We start from the raw sequence: 8561 nt of genomic DNA, 5'->3' as shown, positions 1-8561 counted from the left end.
TCACCCTTTCACTCCTCTGCCACGCCATGAGGCATCGATAGCTTAGTTCCAACATACTACGCTACGACCCTCCCGTCTTGGCATGAGGCAGTCCACTTATACGCCTATACACTCACTCTTCTGTCTTGCTTCGGGGTGGCTGGGTTTACCCCTTACGCGGTTGCCATTCGCTGCGCCAACCTACCTCGGCATGAACAGACCATTCACTCTCTTATTTTGCGCTTGGCCTTTTTCGCTCCAACTAACCAATCACTAGTTAGCCGTGCCCGCCGTCTGTTGCTCGGTTCGCCAGATTACCTGTAGCCTACTGGCAATCTGGATGGTAGCAGCCGAGACTGCGTTCCACTTCTCCACCGTTTGACACATCCGCTGAATAAGGGTATCCGGGGTTGTGTCCCAGCCACAGACGTCAAGCATTGCTCTTCTTTCGACGTCGAACCGATGACATACGAACAGTATGTGCTCGGCAGTTTCATCTACACCTGGGCAGTCCGGGCAGACTGGGACCTCCGCGTGTCCGAACCTGTGGAGGTACTGACGGAAACAGCCATGGCCTGACAGGAATTGTGTCAGGTGGAAGTGAACTTCCCCATGGGGTCTTCCCACCCAGCTCGATATGCTAGGTATCAGCCGGTGGGTCCACCTACCTTTCGAGGAGTTGTCCCACTCACGCTGCCATCTGGCGACCGAGGTCACCCTGGTGCGCTCGCGGGCTCCCCTATTTCCACGTAGCTCAAAGCACTCCTCATCTTCCCGAATGACCAGCCCGACTGGCAGCATGCTCGCTATCACGCAGGATGCATCGTGTGATACCGTGCGGTAGGCAGATATCACTCTGAGGCACATCACGCGATAGGTGCTCTCCAGTTTCTGTAGGTAACTGGTTACCCTCAGTGCTCTTGACCATGACGGGCCGCCGTACCTGAGGATAGATACGGCAACGCCTGCCAGTAACCTACGTCTACTGGCGCACACCTTTGAGCTGTTGGACATCATTCTCGATAGTGCCGCAACAGCAGTCGACGCTCTCTTGCACGTATAGTCGACATGGCTGCCGAAGGTCAGCTTGTCGTCTATAATGACTCCGAGAGACTTCAGACTTCGCTGTGAAGTGATCGCGACTTCTCCCACATGGATAACTGCATGTTGTGCCGACTTGCGGTTGTTGACGATAACTACCTCCGTCTTATGATGAGCGAGCTCCAGGCCTCTCGCGCTCATCCATTCCTCCACCGTGCTAATCGCGTGTTCTGCGGTTAGTTCTACCTCAGGAATTGACTCCCCGTAGACCTCCAAGGTTACGTCGTCGGCAAAGCCGACGATCTTGACCCCAGGAGGGAACTTCAGTCTCAGAACCCCGTCATACATGAGGTTCCATAGCACCGGGCCTAGGATCGAGCCCTGCGGGACTCCGGCGGTAATCGGAACCCTTTTCTGACCGGCATCGGTCTCGTATAGCAGTACGCGGTTTTGGAAGTAACTTTCCAGGATCCGGTACAGACCCACCGGTAGGCTAAGCCGGTGTAACGAGAGCGCGATGGCATCCCAGCTTGCGCTGTTGAATGCATTCTTCACGTCAAGTGTCACTAACGCACAGTATCGAATACCTCGCCTTTTTCGTTGGATCGCTATCTCGGCAGTATTTATCACTGAGTTGAGAGCGTCCACTGTGGACTTACCCTTCCGAAAGCCAAACTGGTTGCTTGACAGACCGTCCGTACCTTCCGCGTACGGGGTGAGCCTGTTGAGGATGATCCTCTCAAGCAGTTTGCCAGTCGTGTCTATCAGACAGATTGGTCTGTACGCCGATGGGTCGCCTGGCGGCTTCCCGGGCTTCGGCAACAGCACCAGTTTCTGCCTTTTCCATCTATCGGGGAAACGGCACTCGTCAAGGCATCTCTGCATAGCTAGCCTGAACATGTTCGGGTTCGCTATGATCGCTGCCTTGAGAGCGTTGTTCGGGACTCCATCCGGCCCTGGAGCTTTGTTCATTGCTAGGGATTTAGCCACTGCGAGTAGTTCTTCGTTCGTCACTGGAGCCACCATTTCGACCGTGCCCGCACTGTCTCGTAGTGCAGGTGGCCAGGGGCTTGTGGCTCGAGACGGGAAGAGTACTTCGATAATCGTTGCCAACCGGTCCGGAGACCGTTCTGGGGGTGAGGAGCCCCCTTTGGTCTTGGCCATCACAATCCGGTAGGCGTCACCCCACGGATTCGCGTTGGCACTCTCACACAGGTTGTCGAAACACGCTCTCTTGCTGCTTTTAATAGCCTTGTTAAGGGCTAATTTCGCAGCTCGAAACACTTCACGGCGGTTCTCTCTTGCATCCTCGGTGCGAGCTCTTTGCATCCTACGTCTAGCTCTGAGGCAGGCTGACCGTAGAGCTGCAATCTCGGCACTCCACCAGTATACCGGGCATCTACCGTTTCTTGGCAGTGTTTTTCTCGGCATAGTGGCGTCGCACGCGCGTGATAGAACAGCTACCAGCGCATCCCCGCTTAGACTGTCGGTGTTGGCCTCCAGTCCCAGGGCCGCGGTGAAAGCTTCGCTGTCGAAGTGATTGGACTTCCACCCGCGTACCTGACAGGGATCTCCCGCCCTCGGATGCTGCACACCATAGTTGATCTTAAAGCGGATTGCTAAATGATCACTATGGGTGTAGCCTTCGTCTACCCTCCATTCCATGCCTGGAGCCAGACTCGAGCTGGCAAAGGTCAAATCAATCCACGCCTCCACTCCGTTTCTACGGAATGTACTAGCGGAGCCATCATTAGCTAGCACAGTATCGAGTTTCGCAAACGCTTCCATTAGCGCTTGACCCCTGCTATTTGTACAGCGGCTGCCCCACTCCACTGCCCAAGCGTTGAAGTCTCCCGCTATTACTACCGGTTTCCGGCCCACGAGGTCCGACGAGAGCCTGTCGATCATCTGGTAGAACTGTTCTATTGGCCACCTTGGTGGGGCGTAGCAGCTGCAATAGAACACACCATTGATCTTGGCAATCGCCACACCCTCGGCGGAGGGGTGTATTACCTCTTGAACCGGGAACCTTCCCGTTGTACAGATTGCCACCATTCCAGACCCGTCCGACACCCAATTGCCGTTGCCGGCAGGGATGCTGTACGGGTCTGATAATAGGGCGACATCTGTCCTCGACTCCGAGACCGACTGCCACAGCAGCTGTTGGGCTGCTGCACAATGGTTAAGATTTAGCTGTGTGACTCTCACGGCTTCTTCTTATTTAACTCGCCGAAGGGACACGAAGGTCCGCCCATAGCATGTTTATGGGCTTGCTTCTTAGAGGTGCAGATAAGGCACTTATATGCCTTAGTGCACCCCCGCTCTTTAATCTAAGTTTGTGTGTATGGATGTGTATAGGAGCAATGTATCCCTGAGCAACATGGAAGGACAGCCTCTGAGCCGCCAAAAGGCTCATGGGAAACCGGGTGCGCGGTCATAGGTGTAACCATAAAGCACTGCACACACTGTCAAGTGCAACGGTAGGTGTACGCAGTTAATGCACATAGGTTGCAGAAACTGGTTGTTGAGACAGCCTGTGCAATCGCATCCTGATAAATAATAAATAACAATAACAATTTATTTGTTCCTTCATTATTTTTTTTATTTCTGGGAAAAATTTTCATTATGTCGTAACTAACAATGCTATTCATTTTGTTTCCTTGATGCGAATATGTAATATAATATATTCTGGTTGCAGTTGAAAATCGAAATAGTGAACTTGGATGTTCAGCAAAAACAGAATTTGAAACAAATACGCGAAATCAATAATTCGTGTATATTTTATAGTTAATATTTAATATTCAATATTTCACATTCTTTGTACCATGTTGGAACAGTGTATCAATTCATTTCAACATAGGACTATTTTTAACAGCTACGTGAGGTATTACAAATGTTAAACGAGCCGACAAGTTAATTCTAGAGATAAAGTCGATTGAGCAATGCAATTAGTGTTGTAGCACTTGTAGATTGTTGTAGTTAATCAAAAAGCGAGATAAAATTCATAAAGTAGATTCCTGAATGCTTAAACGATATTCAAATAGAATTAAATTATTTTATGTTTCATCCCGTCTGCTATGCCGGAATAAAATAAGGGTAATGAGCAAAAAGAAACCTATTTGATATTGGTATTTTGCACCACAGATAAGCGTCTGCTTGTGTCTGAGTGTATATGGAATCTGAATAAAACTGAAGCATTGCAACCGAATTATTTGGGAGCATTCGGTTGCGCATTCTGCATGACAAAAAGATTCATCTTCTGCAGTCATATTTGCAAAGTCCGACATCGCAACATCAGTGAAATATGCAAGAGCTCCGGCAATGCTTCTGTATTTGGTTGACTATCTATCGGATCCTCCTTCTAATGTCACACGTTAATTAAATTCGTAAACACGTCATTACTCTTCTAGTGATCTTCAAAGCTTACAGGTATAGATATTCCTGAGTTTTTACGAGTTACCAACAGTTACACGGGGGTAATTAACTTGGTCATCAGCGACAAATGAAGAAAAAAGATTCATTTTTTTCTTTTACTTTCGTCACTGTAACGTGACAGGCTAAGGCCAGGGATGGCCCATCTCGCCAAAAGATTCATTCAAAACATTCGGAAATGATAGCAAAAACATGGAGAAGAAATAAACAAACAACAGCTGATAGCGCTTTTCAGCTGTCTAAAGCGACATCTAACGGCAAACGCATAGACTAGTTTTCGCGAGCAAATGTCAAAATTCCGCACGGAAGAAGGAAAAATATTTCGCGACCTCATTTCGCAAGAGGTGCATACTAAGCTTTAGCTTAAAGCTTAAGCTAAGTATGCACCTCTTGCGAAATGAAATTTCCTATACAAAACCTATGCATAAAAAACGTCGCGAAATGCTCGCGAAAAAAATTTTCGTTTCCATTTCGTAAGCGGTACGCAGCTCTCGCGAAAACGATAACGAAAAATGCAGTTAGCCGAGACACGGTTCGACAAACGATAAGTTTCATAATACTTCCGCGAGACAGCGCTGCTTTCTATGCGCTGTCACCAAGGCAAACTTTTTCCTTGCGAAATAATGGTCAGAGGTATTATTTCGCACGGAGGCTCGCGAAATTTTGACAGGTTGCAATGTAAAAATATGAAAAAACAAGATTGGTAATTTTGTGTTTTTTTTTCATCGCAACCTGTCAAAATTTCGTAGTTTTAGAGATTCAATATTTTGAATTTGAATGGTAAGTTTAGAAATATTATTGGAAGTGTGATTGTTTCTAGTTTTAAACAATTAAATTTAAATAATTAATATTATTTACAGCACACCCGAACAAGGCGGCCGCCGGAGCAGTATTTTTTGTCAGCGGCAGAGCCAGCAGCCATCGATCAACTTTGGAAGTTTCTCTCAACAACAACCCGATGCTACAAATCAGCTCAACTAATCTTATCAACATCCTGGCCAACCAATATTAAATCGATACAACCGTAGCAGTACCGACAACTCCAAATCCAGCAGCAGCCAACAACCCCTCAAAAAAGAACCACATAGAAATTATAGTTCTAACAAACAACAGGAGTTTGCGAATGATCGACACATCGGAAAACATTTTATCGGCACATTCTGCCTTAAAACTTGTCTGCCACAATTTTTACCAGCGGTAGCCTTCATGATTTAGAGAAATCGGAGTCAAGCACAACCAAAGCTGGTTACTCCCGTAGAAACGGCTGCACCTGCAGTTTTGAGTTCGGTAGCTACGGAAATTCTGACTAACAGCTCCTGAAGAAAAACAAGCTGCAAGAGAAAATGAAGAAACAGCTTCCTCCGCGGAAGACGCAGAGGTATTCAAGTAAGTCGAAATCTGGAGAAAATTTTGATTAGGACATAAATAACATTGAGAGCTTCTCTTTGTTTACTTTCTCTTATTATCACATCACTATAACACCACTAATTTTCCAGTACATAGCCGATGGTTTTTACTACAATATTAGGCAAAGAGTTGAGTTCTAAATATTGAAACGATCGTTTAATAAACAGAAGAGAAAGACCCCAAAGAGAACCTCATTGTTGCTTACGTCCTATTCAAAATTTTCTGCCGATATATTTAGTATCAGCTTTAAAATTATCTATGACTAATCTTTTAGCCCGGCGGATTCAAGTTTGCTAATGAAAGATGTTCGCTAAGGTCTAGTAGTCAAAGCTGGATCTGGAGGTGCAGCGGAAGGATTCTTCTTCGCCGGTTGGTTGGTTAAAACTTTCGAAGCTTTGCACATGAAGCCGGAATTTCTTCAAGGAGTCTATGCGATGGGTTTCAACGCCCCTTCCAAGATTCAGGAGACGGCTGTACCTACTCTGTTGGGCGGTCCGCCACGGAATATAATCGCCCAGTCAGTCGGAAACAGGAAAAACCGCTGCCTTCGTGCTGTCAATGCTCAGTTGAGTCCATCAGTTAAAAAACTATCTGCAGGTGATTTGTATTTCCCCCACGTATGAGCTGGCAATTCAAAAGGGGGAAATAGCTGCCAAAATACCAAAGTTTTGTCCGGAAATCAAACTTCCTTACGCCGTTCGCGGTGAAGAGATCGTCAAAGGGGCGAAGCTGACTAATCATAGCATCATCGGAACACCCGGCAAGCTAATCGACTGGGGTATAAAGTTCAGGACGTACGACCTAGAAGTTTTCCCTTTTTCTACTGGACGAGGCGGGTGTTATGGTCGCTGTTCTTGGCCACGTACGAGCGTGAGGTGATGGAGTTCGCAGAGCACGTCGTACCCAATCCAATCGTCATTCGGCTGGCGCGGGAGAAAGAAACACTCGATAACATCAAACAGCACTACGTCAAGTGCCGCAACCAGGACGAGAAATTGTGTGATTACCGTCGGACAAGCGATCATTTTCTGTCATATGATGTATAGGACAGTTGTAAACTCCAAGTAAACTTATTTTCGGAACTGTTAATCGATCGAAACAGGTACGCAAAACGGCCGGTTGGTTGACCGGCAGGATGTCCCAGGATGGTCACTCGGTAGCGGTACTGTCCGGTGATCTAACGGTGGAGCAACGGTTGGACGCTCTGGATCGATTCCGAACCGGACTAGAGAAGGTTCAGATTATAATGAACGTTTTGTCCAGGGGTAAGTTCCGCCACTTGATTCTGGCTACAGCACCAGGTTACAGAGAGATTCTTTCACCTTAGGTATCGACGTCGAACAGGTGACCATTGTCGTCAACTTCGACCTGCCGATGGATCAGCAGGGACGAGCCGATTGCGTAACATATCTACATCGAATTAGACGCACCGGTAGATTCGGTAAGTGTGACTCATTCTTGTGATCCTCTAGATTGTATTTCTTTCCGCTTTAACAGAACGGAATCACCATCAACCTAGTGGTAATCGAAGCATGATGATTTGCAGATCAATCGAAAAACATTTCCGGAAAGATTCAGTTGCTAGTCGCGGAGATCTCGGACGAAAATGAAAAGATCGGATCGTAAAGTGTTTTCGACCAGCTACTGGTGAACGGCATTGGAGCTTTTTTGGGTCATACTTGTTCCGATTTTGAATTTATACTTTTATTTAGCTCTACCCAGTTCTATCCCAACATTTGAAAAGGGCCTTACTGCAAAATGTAACAAATTGAATTTTCATGTTTTCCATTAACAAATATCTACCCGAGCATGTACATAACGCATCAGTTGATTATGAAGAATTTTGATAGCGATTTTACTTATTGATTTTTATGACCAAACTGATTATGACAGGACCTAACTGATTGGAAAGTACCTAACTAGCAATAGAGTCGTATTAAATGGATTATAACGCATTATTGTATTAACAGACTTTTCCATAATTTACATACAGGGCCAATCTGATTTTATAATGTTCAGTGGGGTCAATCTGACCATCAAATTAGAATTCAGTTAATTCGTCTAACTTTCGGTGTAATATCAGACTTGAACAGCATTTTTTGTGTGAGGTATACAAGTAGTAGCAATATGCGCAATCAAAAGAAATAAAATAGTATCGATTTTCCAAATATGATTATAATGAATCTGACCTTTGACAATTTTCTCAATGTTTACGTTTTGCAGATAAGCCCTTTTTAAATATTTGGTAGAGTTGGTTTCCTTATGTTGATGAGCAAAGTTTCTCTTTCGTGAAATGTGCATTTGTTAGAAATATAGGATTGTATAGCGCATGTTTAATGGTTATAATTTTCAATTAAATCGACTTTTAAGAACACGACTTTGTTTTTTTTTATTTTATTTTGTCGTTGAACGGCCAGTAGAGAAAGCGGTGGAAAAATTATCCGAAAGACTAACCTTGAAGCAGAAGATGAAAAATATTTTGTTCATTATGTGAATCAAAATTCCAAGAAAACAGAACACAGCTATAAAAACACAAAAAGATATCTTAACTGATATATGCTTTGAAGCGATTCAAGGCGACTGCGTTTGAATCTAGCATATTTTTACATTTATTTATTCCTTCATTATTGCCGAATTGCGAAAATTGTCCTGGTAGTTCGTGGTATGAAATTTCATACGCTAGGATGAGCCGATATCTTTTT

At 45.4% G+C, this 8561-nt stretch overlaps 1 pseudogene; it reads left to right on the top strand.

Moving 5' to 3' along the window:
• Positions 1-6128: 6128 nt before the first annotated feature.
• Positions 6129-8183, top strand: LOC131695318 (DEAD-box helicase Dbp80-like; annotated as a pseudogene).
• The last annotated feature ends 378 nt before the right edge of the window (positions 8184-8561 follow it).

Source organism: Topomyia yanbarensis, unplaced genomic scaffold (assembly GCF_030247195.1).
Source record: "Topomyia yanbarensis strain Yona2022 unplaced genomic scaffold, ASM3024719v1 HiC_scaffold_357, whole genome shotgun sequence".
NCBI classification, from domain to species: domain Eukaryota; kingdom Metazoa; phylum Arthropoda; class Insecta; order Diptera; family Culicidae; genus Topomyia; species Topomyia yanbarensis.
The sequence above is the reverse complement of the archived record's forward strand: the minus strand, read 5'-3'. Positions and strand labels throughout refer to the sequence as shown.